The 20628-nt window shown below is 42.9% G+C and overlaps 1 protein-coding gene across 3 annotated transcripts in view; it reads right to left on the bottom strand.

The window, feature by feature from the left end:
* The window catches only part of TULP4 (TUB like protein 4), a 224972-nt gene extending 207735 nt beyond the window's left edge, over positions 1–17237 (bottom strand). For 2 of the 3 annotated variants that reach the window (XM_077898513.1, XM_077898548.1), the window contains exon 1: positions 17142–17237. The gene's annotated coding sequence lies outside the window, so the exon portion shown is untranslated. Of the gene's footprint in view, positions 1–16180; positions 16734–17141 lie in introns of all 3 variants that reach the window. The other variant, XM_077898530.1, reaches the window with a different exon arrangement.
* Between the last annotated feature and the right edge of the window lie 3391 nt (positions 17238–20628).

Below are 20628 nucleotides of genomic sequence, written 5' to 3'. Positions count from 1 at the left end.
TAGTGAATTTTAGAAAAAAATTACAGAAGGATTTCTTCTGATAATAAGCTCTCCCTATGCATTTAAAATATTTTATTTATACTCAAGTTTTCAGAAATATGTCTCCCGGATCAAGCTACCCTGCTTGATTAAACTTTGATCACAATTTCTCTGAGTTCAACCAATGTGGATATGAAAATGAGCTATAATGCATTCTACTAAAAAGACATTTAATTTTAGAAAAAGTAATTTTGGAATTTATTTAGCAGGTTCATCTCCTCAACTTACAGGTTTTTTTTGTTGGTAATGGAAGCAGCTTTTTTTTTTTTTTTTTAATTTTATTTATTCATTAGAGATGGAGAGAGAGAGGCAAAGACATAGGCAGAGGGAAAAGTAGGCTCAATGCAGGGAACCTGATGTGGGACTCGATCCCAGGACCCCGGGATCACAACCTGAGCCAAAGGCAGACACTCAACCACTGAGCCACTCAGGTACCCTGGTAGCAGCGTTTTGATGGTAGCATCATTTTGGTTTAGTTTTGGGCTTTATTGTTTCATTTTGCTTTAAATTTTAACACATAGTTTAGGTGGTTTCACAGCCTGGGTCATTTCATAACTATTAATACTTCTTGTAAACTGTAGCAGGGAAGTCCTTTCTGCTAAACCTCAATGCCTCATCAACTGCCCCATGTCCTCCCACAACTTATCATGAGTGTCACCATTTTCCGTGACCACTCTCAGTTCTTCCTAAGAAATTCTGGAACATAGAGAAAATAGTCTCTCTCTAGATATTTGGATTAATATGGAAAACATGAGTGTTGGTGGCCATGTCTGCCACAGTGACCAAAGAATAGAGAAGGAATAGAGAATGTTGGTCTTTGACAGAAGAGAGTAACTCAGAACCATGGAGGGAAGCTAAGAGAGGGGGATAGAGGGAAGGAAAGAATCAACAGGACCATTCATGGAGTGTCCCAATCTCTGGATCCTGATCTGAGACCCAGTTGCTTCCCTGCCAAGATTGCAGTATGCAACTCAGAAAGTTTCCACTAAGTTCCCTTTTTTTGTTTAAGTTCACTTAGGTCCCTTTGACTTGTAACCAACAAACCTCAAACTAATAGAGGGCTCTCCAGTCCTTTCTGTTGACTGTTCTGAAAAAAGCAAGACAGAAACTTACAAGTGACAGACTGAACCCAGCAGGGTCCAAAGCCAGGAGACAGCAGGTGCCACCCTGGACCTTGCTTCTCTGGCAGGGGTTAAAAGGGATAACTCCAACCTCACACCACCTCACCAGGCAACCACAGTTCAGTTCCTGTAGTTAACACGGCAAGTTATGCTAGGTTAAAGGAGTAGTGAGTTGTTCTCTATTCCACACCTTTGTTTTAAAATATAAATCAGGAGACAGCTGCTTTTAGGACACCACTGAAAACCACTGTGCCTGGACAGAAGAGCCTCCCAGAGCAAGAGGAGCAAACCAAACCCAAAGAAATGGGGGCACAGCACCTCCATTCCACCTACCCAGCTCCCATCTGGAAAGGAAATACAGGGCAGTGGTTGAGCATCTACCTTCGGCTCAGGGCCTGATTCCGAGATCCAGGATGGAGTCCCACATTGGGCTCCTTACAGGAAACCTGCTTCTCCCTCTGCCTGTGTCTCTGTCTCTGTCTCTCTCTCATGAATAAATAAAATATTAAAAAAAAAAAAAGAAAGAAAGAAAGAAAGGAAGTATAGTCCAGCTTAAAGTCCAAAGGGACATCACATTAGGCAGAGCATGCTGATGATTTTATAAATATATTTGATACACAGAAAAGAAGCATTCACTGTTTTTTTCCACTGTTTTTTAAATATGTCAAAGTACTTGCTAAAAAACATCATGATGGTTATACAACAGTATCAATGTACTTAAAGCCACTGAACTGTACACTTTAAAATGATTAAAATTATAAATGTTATTAATTATATCTTACAACTTAAAATTTTTGGGAAAAAAAAAAAAAAAAAACAAAACCATGACACATTTAAAGAGTTACAGAGACAGACTGAACCCCTTCAGGGGCAAACACTATGCACAGTATCACACGTGAGTCATGTGAGTAATGTATTTCCTTGCCATGGGAAACTCAGTACAGAACTGAAACTGATTTGAATGGTCAGTCCGGGTGGGCAGAAGAGAGCTGTGGTTTTTCAGAGGGTGGGGGTGGAGACTGTTGAACCTAAGCAGCCATCTCCTGAAATAAGTAATAATGAAAAATCACTACATACAGTCTTATTTCCCCCCACCTCCTAACACATGAACAGCATGGTCTTAACATTACTAATTCCTAAGTATTTCAACATAAACTCCTCAGAAGCCACTGCTGGTTTCCTATCAGCCACAAACAGATGGCAACCCAGAAGAGTCCTGTTCCCATTATGCCAACTTGGCGGGAGGCTCACCTGCCACTACCTGAAACATGGATCCCTCCCACTTGTACACAGAAGGTTCCCAAACACAACTAAAATCCTGCCCGGATGCCCACTGATCAGCATCCTTAAAAGCATGGGGGGGAAGTCTCATTACAACTCCACTAATTAATAAACATAGGGAGGGACTACATCACATCCTAATATAATTACAGGAACACTGCAGCTTTCATTGCACTTCCACTCTATGGTTCAGGCAGGTTCCCCGCCTGCTTACACTGGGATGTAATCCAGTTTTGCTAATATATCCATATGTATGAGAATCAGAGCAGATCTTATTATAACGAACCTGGAGAAAAACCTTTGGAGATGCTAAAAGTTCAATTTCAGATACATTAATGCATTCCTAAAATTTTATTTACAATGAAACCATCTATACTGCTTTTGTAACCCCAACACAGATTTCTTGGCTGCAATTTTTTAACTTAAATGATTCAAACCCTAAGAGAATGACAGACATTCATTCACAAATTATGCCTAAATTAAAACACATGAAAGCTGCCTGTGTGTGTTCTTGCCTCTGTGTGTGTGTGCGCATGTATGTGTGTGTGTGTGTGTACTGGCAAGGAGGAAGAAAAGAATCTGGATTATTTACTTCATGAGATTCCTAGCAGAGATGCTCTTCTGTGCTTTCTGGATGTACCTGCTAATCAGCAGGGCCTTTAGCCACTGACTACTCCTTGCCTGCTCAAGTCAAACTTCACTCTTTGGAATGTTAAACCAAGATTTTCTTCAGCAGGAGCAGCTCAATGCCTTCCTGCCTCACCTTTCAATGTATTTAAATCCTTCAATGGCTCTGCTCTTGCAAATAAACCAAAATCCTTAAACATCGGATACAAGGCCCAGCATGAACAGGAATCTCTCCCACCAAGGCCTCTGCCATTTCCTCAGGGAAGCCATCTCTGACCCTCTGACTAGATCAAGTTCTACCTTTATATCCTGTATTTCTCCTTCCTGGTATGAATGTATCAATCAAGAGAGCAAGCAATCCATGGATCTGATAACTACTGCATAAATTAGCATGTCATTAGGTACAAGTAACCAACCATCCCAACTCAAATTGCCCAATCAATGAGAAAACTTATTTTACATAACAAGTCAAAAGCAATGATGGTGGTAGGCTCTGAAGAGTTTTCTGTGTTTTCTTGGCTCTGACTCCTCTCATGCACTAGCTTCATGTTCAGATTGTAGTAAAATAACTGTCACAGTTGTAGGCATCACAACCAAATAACAGTTTTCAGAGGAAAAGGGCTATCTAGTGTAGCCATTTTAAGGTTGACATGTTTTCCAGAATCTCCTGGCAGACCTCCCTCACATTTCATTGGCCAGGATCAGGTCTCTTGCTTACCCTCCAGCAATTACCTACAGCAAATGGGACCAGCATGAGGGGCTGAACACATCAGGATTTACCCCTGCACTGAGAATGGATCACTTTCTCTGCAGTTACATGGGGACAGGGGTCTATACAAAACCCAACCCCATTACTAAGGAAGAAGGGAAGAAAAGATGGCAGACAAGCACTCAGCAGGTCTGCTAATTACCAATCTGGGATATACGCTCTGGTCACCAACATCATGCAAGACTGCCAACAGAAAACCTCCACCAGCCTCACCTGCAGTGCATCTATATAACTGAGAAGACTGGCTTGGAGGGGAGGCCACAGAGTAGCAAGGGGGTAAAAGAAAGGCCACAGGGGACTTTCAGCTGGTACAGACTCAAGCCCCAAGACTTCTGCTTAAATTATATGATTACAGGCAAGTCCGTTGGCCTCAGTTTCCTCATAAAATAAGAAAATATGTGCTTAATATAATGTACAAGGTTGTTGTAAAGAGCAAATAAAATGGCATACGGACATATGGACAAATGCTTTGTAAACTATGTGCTATGCATATGTAAGCAATTATTATTTGCAATGGAAAGTCACAAGTCACTGAGAAGAACTCTGGAAAAAAAAAAAAAGGCGGCTGACTCTTATCTGGCCAAACACAAGAGGGTACAATCTACTAAAGGACGCTCTGCTTTAAAAATTATATACCTACTGATTTACCCGTGGCTTGGTTAGAGACTTTCCAATACCATCAACTGATTCTAACAGTTGGGATGGATTAGAGCAACACTACAGAAACTGTCTCCCAGGCCTATAGAAAACCAAAGGCAATGTCCTCCTCTCTGCTCCTTCACTGATCTCTCCTCCTTAAGCGAGATCTCATGTTCTCACTGCTTTCTAGATGGAAAGGCAGGGTAGGGTTGTTTTCCAAGCCAGAAAAGATTAAGAAAATTTAAGCTAGGAGAAGGAAGACTGATTTGAACGCACAAGCAGAAGCTCCACATTAGCCATGAGAAAGCTCAGCCTAACTCGCACTAACATACTTGAGCCTAACAGACAATGAGTGCAAGGGCATCTAAGGCCTCCCTGCTAATGCTGTTTTTGTCAAGCAGTGGAGGCATGAAGCCATGATCCCCAGCCTGCCCTCTCCACCTTTTAACTCTGTTCATCTGTCTCCACTTAAGACCAGGGTAGAGACGGGCACAGAAACCACGGAGATTTTCAGACCTTTCTATAGAGTAAGACACACAATCTTCTGTGCCAACCACATTTTCCCCCTTTAGCTACAACACACATCATGTGGGCAGAAAGTCAGAAGGCCGGTCGTGCCTCACACCAACATTCTGAAGGCTGAAAGTAGTGATATTCTGGGTTTACCTTGATGTCTAGAACATAAAAAACTTCCTCACAGGAAGGGTCCTTTCTCTCCCAGAGTTAAAAATCCACGATATACCATGACTTTCCACTCTGGTCCAGGGAAAGAAGAATGAGGTAAGAGCGTGGGAGCAAAGACACACGAGGGAGTTAGCAGGAAGAGAGAAGGGAAGCAGCACTGTCAGTGTAGACACGGTGAGAAGCAAAGCCAGGCCCAGAGTTGCACATGGCCCACATGTGCACCACCAAGCCCTGGCCAGGCCGTCTGCTCCCCAGGGGCAGATGTGTCTTACAAGACCAGTAATCAAGACTATCCTCCAGCCAAATCCCACATACGTGTGAAAGGACTGTAAACGTTCCTCACAAACGTGCTGTAAGTACAACTATGCTAAGACGCGTGTTGCCATTTGGAGCCTGCCTCTTTAAAACCCACCCCAGGTAATACAACATAAGGGCCCAAAGAAGGACATTGGTGAAAACACTGATGAAATCTAAAAGAAGTTGACAGTTTAGTTAATAATGATGTACCGGCATACTAGTTTTGACAAATGTTCTGTAGTTACATAGCATTTTACATTAGAGGAAGCTGGGTGAAGGGCATACAGGAACTCTCTGTACTATTCTTGTACCTTGTCTGTAAATCCAAAATTATTCCAAAATAAAAAGCTTATTTTAAAAAGTTTTCAATACCTGTCTGCTTAAAAATGAGAGGGAAAAAAAAATGCTCCATGGAAAACTTTCTAAGCAAACCATCAAAGTCAAAACGTGGAAAAAAGATTGGTAGACTTGAATACATAGAAAACTTAAAACTTTTATACATCAAAATATGTCATGAACAGATTAAGAGCTGAAAGGCAACCAACAAACTGGGAAAATATAACACACACAAAAGAAAAAGGGTTAGTATCCATAACACAGTAAATTTTTTTTAAAGAGTTATTTTAGAGAGAGAGCTTGTGCATGCACACCTGGACAAGGAGGAGAGGAGTAGAGGGGAAGGGGAGTACCAGAGGGGGACTGAGGGAGAAAATCTCAAGGAGACTCCACACTGAGCATGGAGCCCCAGGGCTCCATCCTACATGGAGATCATGACCTGAGCTGCAATGAAGAATGGGAAGCTTTTTTTTTTTAAGATTTTATTTATTTATTCATGAGAGACACAGAGAGAGAGAGAAGCAGAGACACAGGCAGAGGGAGAAGCAGGCTCCAAGCAGGGAGCCCCATGTGGGACTTGATCCCAGGACTCCAGAATCACGTCCTGGGCCAAAGGCAGGTACTAAATTGCTGAGCAAAAAAACAAAACAAAACAAACAAAAAAAAGTGTGCAAAGATCTTACAACAGGGCAAACCAGACTCAAAACTCCTGTACCAGCCAATCAGGTATACAGAAAAAAGAAAACAGAAAAGCCTTTGCCACAGGTGAGCAGACACCTTCTACTTAGAGCCCCATTATAATTGAACTTCTAGAGACTCACAAAGAAAAAGCATCTTTTTAAATAAAATGCAGTTACATCTAGGGGCACGTGGATGGCTCAGTAGGTTGAGTGTCTGACTCTTGATTTCAGCTCAGGTCATGATCTCAGGGTCGTGAGACTGAGCCCCACATCGGATTCCATGCTGGGCATGGAGCCCATTCAGGATTCTCTCCCTCTCTCCCTCTGCCCTTCCCCACCCACTCCCATTCCTCTCTTAAAAAAAAAAAAAACAAAATCCAGTTACATCTAACTCAGAAGCTTATATTCAAACCAATCTATCTTAGTAATTTATGGGGGGTTTTTTCTGTTTTTAAATTTAGAATGGACTGAGAATTCAAAGAGAGAAGAGAGGAGTCTTCCCTCATCCATCCTCAAGGGACACATTCCAACACTCCAATGGATGCCTCAAATTGCAAATGGTTCTGAACCCTATTTGTATTTTTCTTTCCTGCATGTACTTACCTGTGATAAAGTCTGATTTATAAATCAGGCACAGGGGATCCCTGGGTGGCTCAGCAGTTTAGCACCTGCCTTTGGCCCAGGGTGCGATTCTGGAGTCCCGGGATCAAGTCCCACATCAGGCTCCCGGCATGGAGCTTGCTTTGCCTTCTACCTGTGTCTCTGCCTCTCTCTCTCTCTATGTCTATCATAAATAAATAAATAGATAGATAGATAGATAGATAGATAGATAGATAGATAGATAGATAAATCTTTAAAAAAATAAATCTGGCACAGTAAGAAATAAACAATAATAGTGAAATAGAACAATTATAACAATATACTCTAACAAAGGTTATGTAAATGTGATCTCTTTCCTTCTCTCTGGAAAGATCTTGTACTAGTTTCACCCTACTTGTTCTGATGATGTGAGATGCTACAATGCTACATGATGACGTGAATGACTCAGGCACTGTGATGGAGCCTTAGGCTACCACTGATGTTCTGGTGTTACATCAGAAGGATCATCTATTTCCACACTGCAGGTGACAGTGGGTAACTGAAACCACAGAAAGCAAAACTGTGGATAAGGGAGGACTACTGTCTTTTTTTTTTTTTTAAAGATTTTATTATGTACACAAGAGCGGTAGGAGGAACTAAGCAGACTCCCCACTGAACAGGGTGCCCAATGTGGGACTCAATCCCAGGACCCTGGGATCACAACCTGAGCCAAAGGCAAATGCTTTAACTGACTGAGCCACCCAGGCACCCCAGAACTACTATACTTCTTTTGATATGCCAATATACATATCATTCATATTAAGTCAGAGTTAAAATATTAAGGATTAATATTAGCCATATTATTATATTAAAAATTAAGTAAGCAGAAAGTTGTAAGTCTCATGCAACACTGAAGTTCCACATATAAAATATAGAAGCCAAGAAACAAAATGTTTTTCACACAGAAAAAAGTGTGACCGTGATTAAAACTACTGGACTAAAAATTCAGTAGTTCAAAGTTTGCATCCCCGTTGATTGTCTTCTCCCAAAATCCCCAGGCAGATCTCTATTACCTTGTTTCCATGGAGTTTCCCACACTATAAGATAGTTTACTTCTCAAAATCATAGGATGTGGTAACAATACTTAAGGCCAGTTAGACACAAAATGAAGAGAAACGGTTTAAACCAAATCCTAGCTTCTGGAAGCTCATTCATGATCTAATTTGTGAATAAGTCCAGACTCCCCAGCATGCCTCCCTCTCCAGACATTTCACCCTGGGTCCACTTTATCACTCATTAGCATCAAAGAAGGTTCAACTTCAAACCAATTTTGCTAGTTAACAATGCAGGAAAAGGTTTGATACTAACAGAATAAAATTAAAAAGTTGAAGTAACCGGCTTAAATTAACTTCACAGATTATTAGCATCTTTCACATGGCAGTGCTTATTCAATCTCCCACAAAAAGTTCTGGCTGTCTTATTATATAATATATGTCTTATTCTGCCAGGAAACAAATTGATTCCCCAAAATCAAGCACAAGCCACCTTTCTGTGTTGCGTGAAAAACAAAGAACTTTACCATCTAAACAGAGGGGAAGGAAAGCCAAAGATAAGGCATTTGTAAAATCATTAGTAGGTCAAGGAGACCATAGTTACATGCAACATACAAAACACTAGGAGAAGGAAAACAGTGTGACATCTCTGTTCTCTCAGAATTAAAAAAGACCATTTCTGAACCATAAGCTCAACCTTGAGACTTCTTTATTTATTCACAATAAACTTACATTATATTCACAGAAAACTGATTTCAAAACATCTCATAAACACTACTGCTTCTATATATGCCTCTGTAAGGGAAAGCATTTTTAGCCTAGGAGGGACCTACAATGGTACTTAATGCTTCTCTAGCATTTCTAGCACATAAATACACATAAGATGTAAGTACTATTCAGTACACTTTTTCACAAAATTTTTCAAAACATTAATTTTAATTGATGAAAAACAAATATTTCATAGAGCAATGAAATTATGTGGCTTGTTAATGTTAACAATTAACATTGTTAATGTTAATTAGTTAAAATTAAAAGCTGACATAATTAGATAAAACTGAATTATGAGTTTGTGGACTCCATCTATCAGTACTTCACTCTCCACTGGTAACACAGTCCTGACCGTCACAGTCATTACAATGGTGAGGAGCAGGGAGATGCAAAATCAAACACAATAAGGGCGCCATAAATCCAAAAGGGCTGGGAATTGATGCTCTAGTAAGCTGTAACGGATAGATTCTGGGCAGCACCCCAATCCTATACTACTTAATTTATTCCCAAGTCCCTTAGAATCAAAGCTGGGTAAGGAGACAAAATAATACGCATGCCACTCTCCTTCTCATTTCTGTCACAGTATTTAAAATTATTACTAATGGAATAAGATACGCAAACAGAGCTAGCTATCTTCTGCTAAGAGCTATGTTTTTATCCAAGCATTTCAAATTATTACAGAATTTATTATTCAGTTATCAGAAAATTAGCCCAGAAAAGTTCACTTTTACAGAGAAAACACAAGACAGGGTTTCTCATTTCACAAGAAAAGACAAGAAAAATGAAAAAGGTTCAAACTATTTGTAAGGGCTGGAAAAACTCAAGTGACTTGAGCGCAAACAACATTCGTCTACCTGGCTATGCCTTTCTCTAAGTTAAACACAGGTATCATTTTTTGAAGACATTCCCCACTCATTTGACAAATGTCGACAAATAGTTAAATTTTCTGGTTAACAGTTCGCACAGTAACTCTAGCTGCCTAAAATGTCAGCTTTGGTTGACCAGGGTTTTCATTCACAGCATATGCCCAACTTCTTATGATGCATGTTTTGATATTCCAACCACTGGGGCTGAATCTGTCCATCTGGTTTTACGGCAAAGCGGGTTGTCTGAAGCTTAAAAAGTTGATTATGTACAAAGATAATCCTACATATTCTCAGCATATGGTAACATCAACCACTGATCAACTTTTCAGGAATAAGAAAGTCATCCCAGGACTGACTGCTCAGCCTGGACCTCTGACACTACTATTTAGTCACGATGCTCAATAACAATGCCATGTGGTTTCCCAGGGACATATATTCTTAATAGCCCAAAATAAAGGAAAATAATGTAGAAGACAACAAATGTGTACTGAAAAAGAGTTTTCTACAAAAGACTCCTGATTTCCCTTGCCAGACACTGAAAATTACATACACACACAAATCAGGAGTAAATGCCTCAGAAGTTTAATCTTCCTTTTGTCATTTCCAAGAAACTGGTAAAGGAAACATTCGGTAAGATGAAAGAACTCAGTGACATCTGTCTGTAACATTTAAGTGGAATTTGAAAACATTGAGAAAAGGTTGTTGAAAGTAGATACAAGAGCCTTTAGAACCCAATGTTCCAACCATTAACTAGCTGGATCAACAGCAGAGACTTAAAAGGTTGAGACTTTTGTCATAAAAATTATTCATTCAAAAGGTCAAAGTCGGGACACTTGGCTGGCTCAGTCAGTAGAGCATGCAACTCTTGATCTCAGGGTTATGAGTTCGAGCCCCAGGATGCAGAGGTTACTTAAAAATCTAAAAAAAAAAAAAAAAAAAAAAGTTAAAAAGGCCAACTTCTGGGACGTCTGGGTGCTCAGTTAGTTAAGCATCTGCCTTCAGCTCAGGTCATGATCCCAGGGTCCCAGGATCGAGCTCCACGTCATACATAAAAAAGCCAATACGACAAAAACTTTAACCCTGTGGCTCTACTGTGGCCATTCCAAGCTGGGAGGAGATACCCACATGTCAAGACTACAAAAAGAACCCAGAAATAACTGTAACAACATAACACCTTATACTATGCCTTTCCAAACCCTTTCACATCCATTAAGATCTAAAATTGAGTCTTTCATATTTCAAAGAAAATAAATTGTAGTGTGTGCTATCTTTCTCAGAGCTCTTCCTTTTTTTTTTTTTTTAAGATTTTATTTATTTATTCATGAGAGACACACAGAGAGAGGCAGAGACATAGGCAGAGGGAGAAGCAGGTTCCCTGTGGGGGGCCTGATGCAGGACTTGATCCCAGGACCCCAGGATCACGACCTAAGCCGAAGACAGATGTTCAACCTGTGAGCCACCCAGGTGCCCCTCTCAGATTCTTTCACACCCATACTGACTCTAGTTGTGCTTTTGACTAAAAATAACCAACAGGGAGAAAGCTGTTCAAATAAGTCTATATTACCTGCAGAGCACCTCTGCACACCTAGAGATTAATTCACAACTCACTACAACCTACTACACCATTACTACTGGAGGATGTCCATAAACATTACTTTTCAATTCTATTCTTAAAATTCTCTTTCAAGGGTGGGTATCATTGACACCACACAAGCACAAGACTTTTCTATTCCTGTTCACTGAAATCAGAGAAATATATTTGATCCTGAATTAACCACATTAAAGGGAAAATAGCATAACTCTTAAAATCCATAAGTAACCCCAAAATATTAATTTCAACCCAATGTTTTCTATGAAAGCAAGAAACCAGATAGAATTGACCCACTGGTATAGGTCCTATCATGCCAAAATGGAATGGTTAGGGGAAAAGAAAGACCAAGCTTATCAGAGTTTGCAGTCATTTATGGACACGTTGGTAATTAATTCAACATTTTTGAGCAAAGAATTTATTTAATGTTAGCTAAGTATGTAGTGGCATTTATCTGTCTTCTTAGAAAGTTATTCCCCTTTCTTTAGCTAAAAGCACCCCAACTTTGCTTCTGACTCCTGCATTCCATAGGTTTTTGTGAAACTAACAGCAATCAGACACATACACACAAACACACACACTCACAGCAAACTACCCAAATTTGGCCAATTATATTCCCCCTCTCCAGGAAAACTGAATCTTATTACACAAGAATGAAACCAGTTGGTGCAGTCTTTGAGACATGGCAACCAAAACAGACCAACCAAAGCCTAGAGATCCTCAGAGGGCTGGTTCTTGGCATCCGAAGCCTAGTTGTACAGCGTTTTCTATGCCTATATATTATGGAAGTGCTACACCTACAGTTCTGTAACCTACCTTTTTAAATCAATAATATGTCGTAGGCATCTTTCCAGACTGGAAACAGTATAGATTCATATCATTATTTTCAGTGGTTTCATGGAATGGAAGTACCATAATCTATTTAATCAATTCCTTCCTCAAAATTATTTACTATATAATTATATATAGTAAGTAGTTCTTTATTATTATTTAAATATTTTACTTATTTATTTATTCATGAGACAGAGAGGCAGAGATACAAGTAGAGGGAGAAGCAGGCTCCCTGTGGGGAACCTGATGAGGGACTTGATCCCAGGACCCGGGGATCATGACCTGAGCTGAAGGCAGACACTCAACTACTGAGCCACTCAGGTGCCACTTTTTTATTACATACATATATATTTTCTAACTTTTCCTATTATGTATTTCTTTAGGATAAATTCCTAAATATGAATTTGCTAGATTAAATGCTATGTAAGTTTTACATTTTGATACATAATAGCAGCTATTTAGAATGAGGCATCAATTTACATCTCCACTAGAACAGAGAGTACACATTTCCCTTCATCTTCACCAGCACTGGAAATTACTATCTGCCTTATTCCTCTTTCAAACCGAGAAATGCCCAAATATTAAGACTATCAAGAGAAGTTACAGAAGAATCATAATAATATAATACTTTACATATACTATGCTTTACCAAATCAAGTCACATCTAATAAGGTGTAAATTGAGCCTGAATAATATTACCAATACATTAAAAATGGTGTCTTAGTTGGCTCAGGTGGTCATAACAAAATAGCATAGACTGATTGGCATAAACAGCAAAAATTTATTTCACACAGTTCTGAAAGCTGGAAGTCCAAGACTGAAATGCCAGCAAGGTAGGTTTCATTCTGAGGCCTCTCCTTTAGTTTGTAGATGGTTGCCATCTGGCCATGTGCTCATATGACCTCTTCTTTGGGCATAACTGGGCCAGGGATCACCAAGGTCTCCGGTGTCTCTTCTTACAAGGGCACTAATCCTATCCTGAGAGCTCCACCCTCATGATCTCACCTAACCCTAATTACCTCTCAAAGTCTCCATCTCCAAACACCATTACACTGCAGGTTAGGGCTTCAACACATGAATTTGGGAAAGACACCTTCAGTTCATAACAAATGGCATCTTATCACTGTTTTTCATTTCATTTCATTAATTACTAGTGAAATTGCAAATTTTAATGTTTATTGGTCATTGATTTTTCCTTTTAAAAATGGTCTGTTCTGATTCCAAATCTGGAATAGAAAGGGTACAAGATGAGCCTGGAACATTTCGTCATAGCAAAAAGCAAAGAAGCTACTATATGTTATTAGAGGCATGTCATAAGGACTTGGAGCCAACCTGACTAAGCCTTAGTCACAAAGATAGGACAATTTGAGCATCAAAAGGAAACTAACTGAAATGGACTGAAATATACCATAAATGATAAAACAGAGGTATTCATAAAGATACTCAAAAAGAGAGAGAAAAAAACCTCAGCTGTCACCAATGCAAGATGCAAGGGAAATAATAACTCATGATTTTGTAAAGTGGCAAACAAAGGGGAAAATAGACAACTTCCCCACCCTTCCTGTATAATCTATACCTCAGAGTGAGCCCTATATATTCTTTCATACAGCAAAATATACCACCATTGTAACATTATCTGGGAAATAAAAACATCATCTGCATCATCCGCAAATTTCAAAAAGGTGTACCCTACATCACAATCCACATGCAAGGGAAATGACCCAGCAAGGATATAACATATATATTACCTTTATCCCCTCTGGACCCTATATTTTTTAAAGGTACTGTGCACTAAATAACTCATTTCCCTGTTTTAACATAGGTATATACGATCTCCAGTGATTAAGTGTTCCTGAGCATCATGAAATTATCATGATTGTTAACATTCTGTATAAAATTTAGAATATTCATCAACAAAATGTGGTCCATACACGTATGTATGTGACACATTTGTATACTAATGGGGCATTTATTAATCAGCCTTAAAAGGGACAGAAATTCTGACACATGCTACAACGTGGATGAACCTTGAAGACATGCTAAGTGAAGTAAGCCAGTCACAAAAGGACGAATACTGTATGACTGCACTTATGTGAGGGGCTCAAAGTAGTCAAACTCAGAGAGAGAAAGTGGAAGGTTGATTGCCAGGGGTCCAGGGAGAAGGGAATGAGAAGTTATTGTTTAACAGGTACAACGCTTCAGTGCAGGAAGATGAAAGTTCTGGCCATGAACAGTGGTGATGGCTACACAACAATGTGAATGTACTAATGCCACGGAACTGTTAAGATGATAAATGTTATATGTATATTTTGCCACACAAACAACAGTATCTTTGGTATGTTAAAATTGAGTAACTGAACATTATCCCAGCCAAATTAAAAGAAATTTTACATTTTAATTACATATTCCCTGCTGTGTCAGCAGTCTCCCTGGGCAAATGAACAATTTCAGGAAGGTAATACTGAAAATACTTCACAGATTCCTAAAGAGGAGCCAATGCAATAACTAAACCAAAGTATTTCCTAACAGAAGTTTAACTCAATTTTTAATGAGTTTTTGTGAATCACATGCATAGCTGGCCCACTCAATCTATCTTCAATCTTTCTCCACATACGGAAAAGAACAGGAGGGAGACTGCAATTGATATTGCAAGTGCAGTGGAACAGATGAAGAATAATGTCTTAGCTTCACCATGCACATGGTAGGCACTCAATAAACATGCCTGATTTCGGATACTCAGTAAAACCAAGAGAAAACCTGGGCTTCACTTTCTGTCCCAGACACTAGCTAGTGAGAAGGCAGACATTCCACTCAAAGGAAGGCCACTGTCTCTCTACTTCTTCCATTACTTCCATTACCATGTATCCTTATATAGGTCAAAGAATTTTTTTTTTTTTTTAACTCAGAGTTTGGGTGGGAAAAACGCGTGAATAACCAAACTACCACTCTTATAGCTCCATATGAAAACAGAAAGTCAGTCCAACATGACACACACATCTTTTCTAAATGAAGTCAATTTTAAAGTATACAGTAGAAAATACATTATTATTATTTCTCAGGCACAGGAAGCAATGCTGGCTTCCTACTCTTGTATCCTGAGAGCTCCACTGTATTAGAAATTTTCCCCATATGATTTCCTCTAACTCAGGTCTACATACTTCTAACTCTAGAGGTCAACCACCTTCCCCCATCACATGAAGATCCTGCTACTTTCACAGCCCTTACTAAAATAGAGCACTTAAAATTCTTAAAGAAAATTCACGTCTTCAAATAACTCTTTCCTACAAATTAAGTACTATTCTTTAAACTGAGGAACTAAACACTAGATTTGGCTTTTCACAATTTATTCATATATTCATTTCCACGATAGTAAATATCAAGAAAAGAAGGGGGGGGGGTCGCCTGAGGTCCTCCAGGTCTTAATGTGGCTATCATTGCAAAATGTTGGGATCAGCTCCCAATATGCCCCACCAGACGGCCAGGAGTCTGGGCAGCTAGCTGCTCTCTGGATTGCAGTGTGGCTCTGTGCAAGGTGCCCTGTCACTTCACATCCATCACGACCTCAAATCCCAGCTATCTGGTGCTGCCGGGCCTGGTGATGAGCCCTCTCCGGGACCACAGCACCATTCCCACGGGCCCCGAGGGCCAAAACTAAATTCCAGTTACTAACAAATGGAAACCCAAGACACAAAGAAGCAGAAATAAAGGGACCCCCGCAAAGATAAGATTTTTGCATTCCTCAAAACCTTAGAAATGAATGTTCTTTCTCTGTGCTTTTTCAAAAACCTGTCTACTGGGAGTCCTGGAGTGCCAAATAGAAAGAGAAGAGCCCCCAACTAAATACAGAAATCCAGGAAACAGTTCCCTGCAAGGGAAGCTGACTGTCCCCAGGAAGAGAAGTGTGTCGGAAGACTTTCTGATCAGCAATTAGCGATTTAGCAGGTATTTAGCAGGTAAGTCGCATCCATCCCCGGGAGGACCGTGTCACCCTCATTTCCTTCCACAAAGCCAGGTGGCCCTCACCTTTCCAACCTTGAAGTGATGTGGCGAGGAAAAGTCAGACACCTCTCCCTGCTGCTGGCCCAAGCGGGTCCAACTTCAGAGCCAGCACCATGCACTTTGTTTTTAAGCGCAGGGAAAAGAGGAAGGGTTGGTATTCTGAGCGGAATCTCCGTTGATTTGCCAGAGGAAACCGTACAGACCAGACAGCAGAAGCGCCAGCGTTTCCATGCAGCTGCCACGACAGGTGACCGGGCCGCTCTGCAGACGCCCCGCACGCTCGGGGCTTCGCCGAGGTGGGGCGGGAAGGGAGGGCACAGCCTGGAGGACGGAAGGTGGGCAGGGGCAGGGGCAGGGGCAGGGGCAGGGGCAGGGGGGAAATCCACTCCGTCCGCACGCTGCGGGTGGGGGTGGGAGGAAGAGGAGGAGCACAGCCCCGTCTCCCCGGGGAAACCGTTTTAAGGGATCTTCTCTCTCCACAATTAAGAAGAAGAAGAAAAAATGGCTCCGAGCCAAACGCCTCCTGATTTACACACACACGCACACCAAGCTCTATTTCGCCCCATTTTCCTGTACGCTGAAACAAAAGGCGAACACGGCTCAACAGCAGGCAGCGCCGCCCGGAGCCCGCCGTCCGCGCCCCCGGGAGAGCCCACCCGAGGCGGCCCGCCCGCCGCCGCCGCCGCCGCCGCCGCCCCCCGCCCCCCGCCCGAGGACCGGCCTCCCGCCCGGCCGGGCCGCCGCCGCCCTCCCCGCCCGCCGCCGCCGCCGCCGCCGCCCGCCGCGCCCCCCGCCCGCGCCCCCCGCCCGCGCGCGCACACGGGCCTGGCCGGCGCCGGGGGCCGCGAGCCCACCTCGAGGGGCGGGCGCCCGGCCGGGCTCGGGAGGGCGCTGCCGGCGGCGCCGGGGCCCGCCGCCTCCTCGCCGCGGAGGGCGGCAGCGCGCGGCCCCGGCGCCCGTGACAGCGGCCCCGCGCCCGCCTCACCTCCTAGCGCCCGTGGCGGCGGCCCCGCGCTCCTCCGCGCCTCTCCGCCTCCGCCTCCAGCAGCCCCGCGCCGCCGCCGCCGCCGCCGCCGCCGCCGCCGCCGCCGCCGCCGCCGCCGCCTCCCCCCGCCCCGCGTCTCGACCGAGTCTCCGCCTCCCTCGGCCGCCGCCGCCGCCGCTGGGCCCGGCTCCGCGCCACGTGACCGCGCCACGTGACCCGGCGCGGCTGGCAGGCGCCTCCCCGGCCGGCCTCGCGCCCTCGCGCGCTGGGGACCCGCGCCCCGCCGGTGGACGCCCGCCCCGCCCCGCCCCGCCCCGCCCGGCCCCCCGCCGCCCGCCGCCCGCCGCCCGCCCGCCGCCACCTGCTCGCGCTCGCCTCCGCCCCGCTGCGCTCGCCCGAGCGCACACTCACGCGTGCACACACCGGCGCTCACGCGCGTGCACACGCGCAGCTCGCCGTCCTCGCCGTGCAGGGCTGCTTCCCAGCCTGCTCCCACGAGGAAAACAAAGTAGTCGGCTCTGCGCCCCCCCGACCTGAGAAATCCTGCCCACCCCGCAACGCGACGGCGGGCGCCCTGCCCCGGCCCGCCCTGGGCCCGCCCTGGGCCCGCCCTGAGCCCGCAGCGGGCGGGCGTCCCACCGCGTCCCAAGTTGGAGCCACCGGGAAGCGCCGAGGCGACCGTCGTCCCAGAGTCTCCGGCGGTGATCTTGGACCTCAGTGTCTGCTGTTCGGTTGGTCTTACAGGGAAGAGACCAGACGGCGTCGTTTCAACAGAGAGAATTCACTGCTCTTCTTCGCCACCGCATTGATGTCGTGCCAGGAACGGAAACTTTGTGCATCCATCCTGCGTTTTCCGTCGTGGACAAAGAAATAGCATCACTGATTGTGTGATTGTTCCTATATGTATACTTAAAAAAAATTTTTTTTTAAAGTCCAAGCAGACAAGATTGGGATGCCCTGGAGGGCTCGGCTCAGTCCGTTAATCTGGGACACTGGATCTCAGCTCAGGTCTTGATCTCAGGGTCCCGAGTTCAAGCCCCCTGTCGGGCTCGGCACAGGGCTGGGCTGGGCGTGGAGCCTACTTGTAAAAATTAACTAATTTAAAAAAAAATAATAAATCAGCATTCTTTCTTCCATAAGGCATCAAAGTCCTATGTAGTTAAGTGTAGTAGACACTCTTGGCGTAGATTCTGCACTTTTTTCTATTTTGCCTATTTGCCAAATTTTTAAATCGGCTTCAGATTTAAGAATTCTTGCTTCTGTGAATTTCTGGTTGTCAGGAAAAAAGGGGGGGGGCAGATTGGACAACGTGTCCTTCATTTCTGAAATTCCATGCCTATGATTTCACGAATTTTAGAAAGTGCTACCTAGAGTTCTTTTTAATTTTATAAAAGGTGATTTTTAAATGACAGTATTTGCCTCCTGCATGTGTGCGCATAATATAATACATTAAGTATTTATATCAGCATTATTTGATAATATTTTATAAGCATCCCTGAAGTTAATTTTGAGACCTTTAAGAAATAAAGCTATATTTAGGTCTTAGAGTACTATAAACATAGAAGATAGTCTTCACTCAATTCAAGGTAATAGTCATTCATAATAGTGACTATTCATAATAGTCCTTATGCTTCAACTATCGAGTCAGTATTACACCTAAGGTGAGGAAACTAAAGGAGTCGTTCAGTATGTGGTCCTTACCACAACATGTACAACCTCTAAATAGAACTACTTTAAAATATATACATGACATATTTTTAAGCGTCTGTCTTTTTCACACGCAGACAGAAACTGGGATCAGCAAGCAGGGTCTGGAACAAATCAGGAAAAGTCTGGTCCTTACTGTCAGACTGGTAAACGTCAGCAGCAGAAGGGATCAGAGATGAAACATGCACTTGAAGAACTTCCTTGACCTAACAAATGCAATCTGTAAAACAGCATGAGAAAGATTTAACAAATACCCATCAGGACGAAGCAATTCTCTCCTCTGCAAAATGAAAAAGCATTAACCTTGAAACCACCCTCCCCATAACAAAGTTTTCCCCAGGGACCCATGTGTATAGACTCTTTTATCCAAGCACTTCTGGGCACGCATACAGCCAACTCTCTGCAAAACTATAAAGGTCCTCGAGTTTATTTTCTGCCTCTGTGGATTCCCACAGCGTCTGTGCTCACATGAATGGTCTTCGGAGCAACCGTCTTCATCGCAGTCCTGCTTCTACCACTTTTGAACAAGTGATTACGAGAACAGCATGCCTAACGCTGTTTCTTTAACCATACATTCAAACAATATCTACCTCACAGGGCTGTTGAAAGAATTAAATGAAATAATTTATGCAAAGTACTTAGCATAGTGCTTGATGCATAATAGTTAATCAAAAATCCTCAGATTTATTACATGCTCACCGCAGGACAAACACAGTACCTTGTTGGTCTTATTTTTACTTATTGTCTCTGTTCCCTGTTACTCTTCATGGAAGCCCTCCATACCCCCCCCCCCCCCCGCCAAACCCCACCATCATGCAATTAGCAGTCTATTACTCTCTCTGCCTTGTCAATCTGTTGTGAATCTGCATTTTGAGCTTTTTAAAAAAGCTTCTAACTATAAAATGAAAATGATTGCCTCTAGTTTAGAAATCTGAGGCAACAAGGAATCTTTTGGAAGGAGATGTGGTGATAAGCACCCTTTGAGGTCCTGTTAGGTCAACAATTTCCATTTTGTGGTGCTTGTTGGGTCATTTTGTTGTGTTGTGTGTTTTATTTTGTTTGTATCTGTCATGTTTCAATATTAGAAGATCTCGCAACACCTTTGAAGAATTAAACCAGTCCACAATAATTGTTAAATGATAATTATTAAAAGAAAGTGTCTCTCGTATGGCATTCATGACCTCACTCTATTGACTGACTGTCCTTCTGCTCTAGGTTCCAGTTTGGAAAAACCTTCTTCCTACCCTGCCCAAGCTCCCAAAAGTTCTGAGAAATATGTGACCTTCTTTAAAGTTATGCAATCCTTACTTCTGCCTTGGGTCACGCTATGAGGTCCAAGCTCAAACTGGATCTGATAAGCATCTTGGTAACAGTATAATAACTTGGTTGTGACATAAATATTTTACATTCAATATTTGGCTGCACACCCCTGTGCTACTCTACGGCTGAGCCTGAAGGCACAAGGGATTAAAAGTCACAACCAGGTGCCTGAATTGGTCTCTGCCCTTCTCTCTCCAATTTCTGGGCTTGCCCCTTGCCCATCACATCACTGAAAGACATGTAAATACTGACAATCCAAAACTCCTCTCCTTCAACCACTCTCCTGCCTCCTTCTCACCCAGCATCTCTGGTCACATCTTCCCTCTCTCCTGGCCACAACATCATTCTGAGTGCAAAGTTTCTGCTCGTTCAAGCTCTTCAACCACCAAGACATTGGCACGAGGATCAGGAAACTGGATCCTAGATAGAGAGAGCCAGAAGGTGTCCATGACAAAGAAGC

This window comes from Canis aureus, chromosome 1 (genome assembly GCF_053574225.1).
Source record: "Canis aureus isolate CA01 chromosome 1, VMU_Caureus_v.1.0, whole genome shotgun sequence".
Classification (NCBI taxonomy): domain Eukaryota; kingdom Metazoa; phylum Chordata; class Mammalia; order Carnivora; family Canidae; genus Canis; species Canis aureus.
Note: the sequence above shows the minus strand (reverse complement) of the source record. Positions and strands in the feature narration are given on the sequence as shown.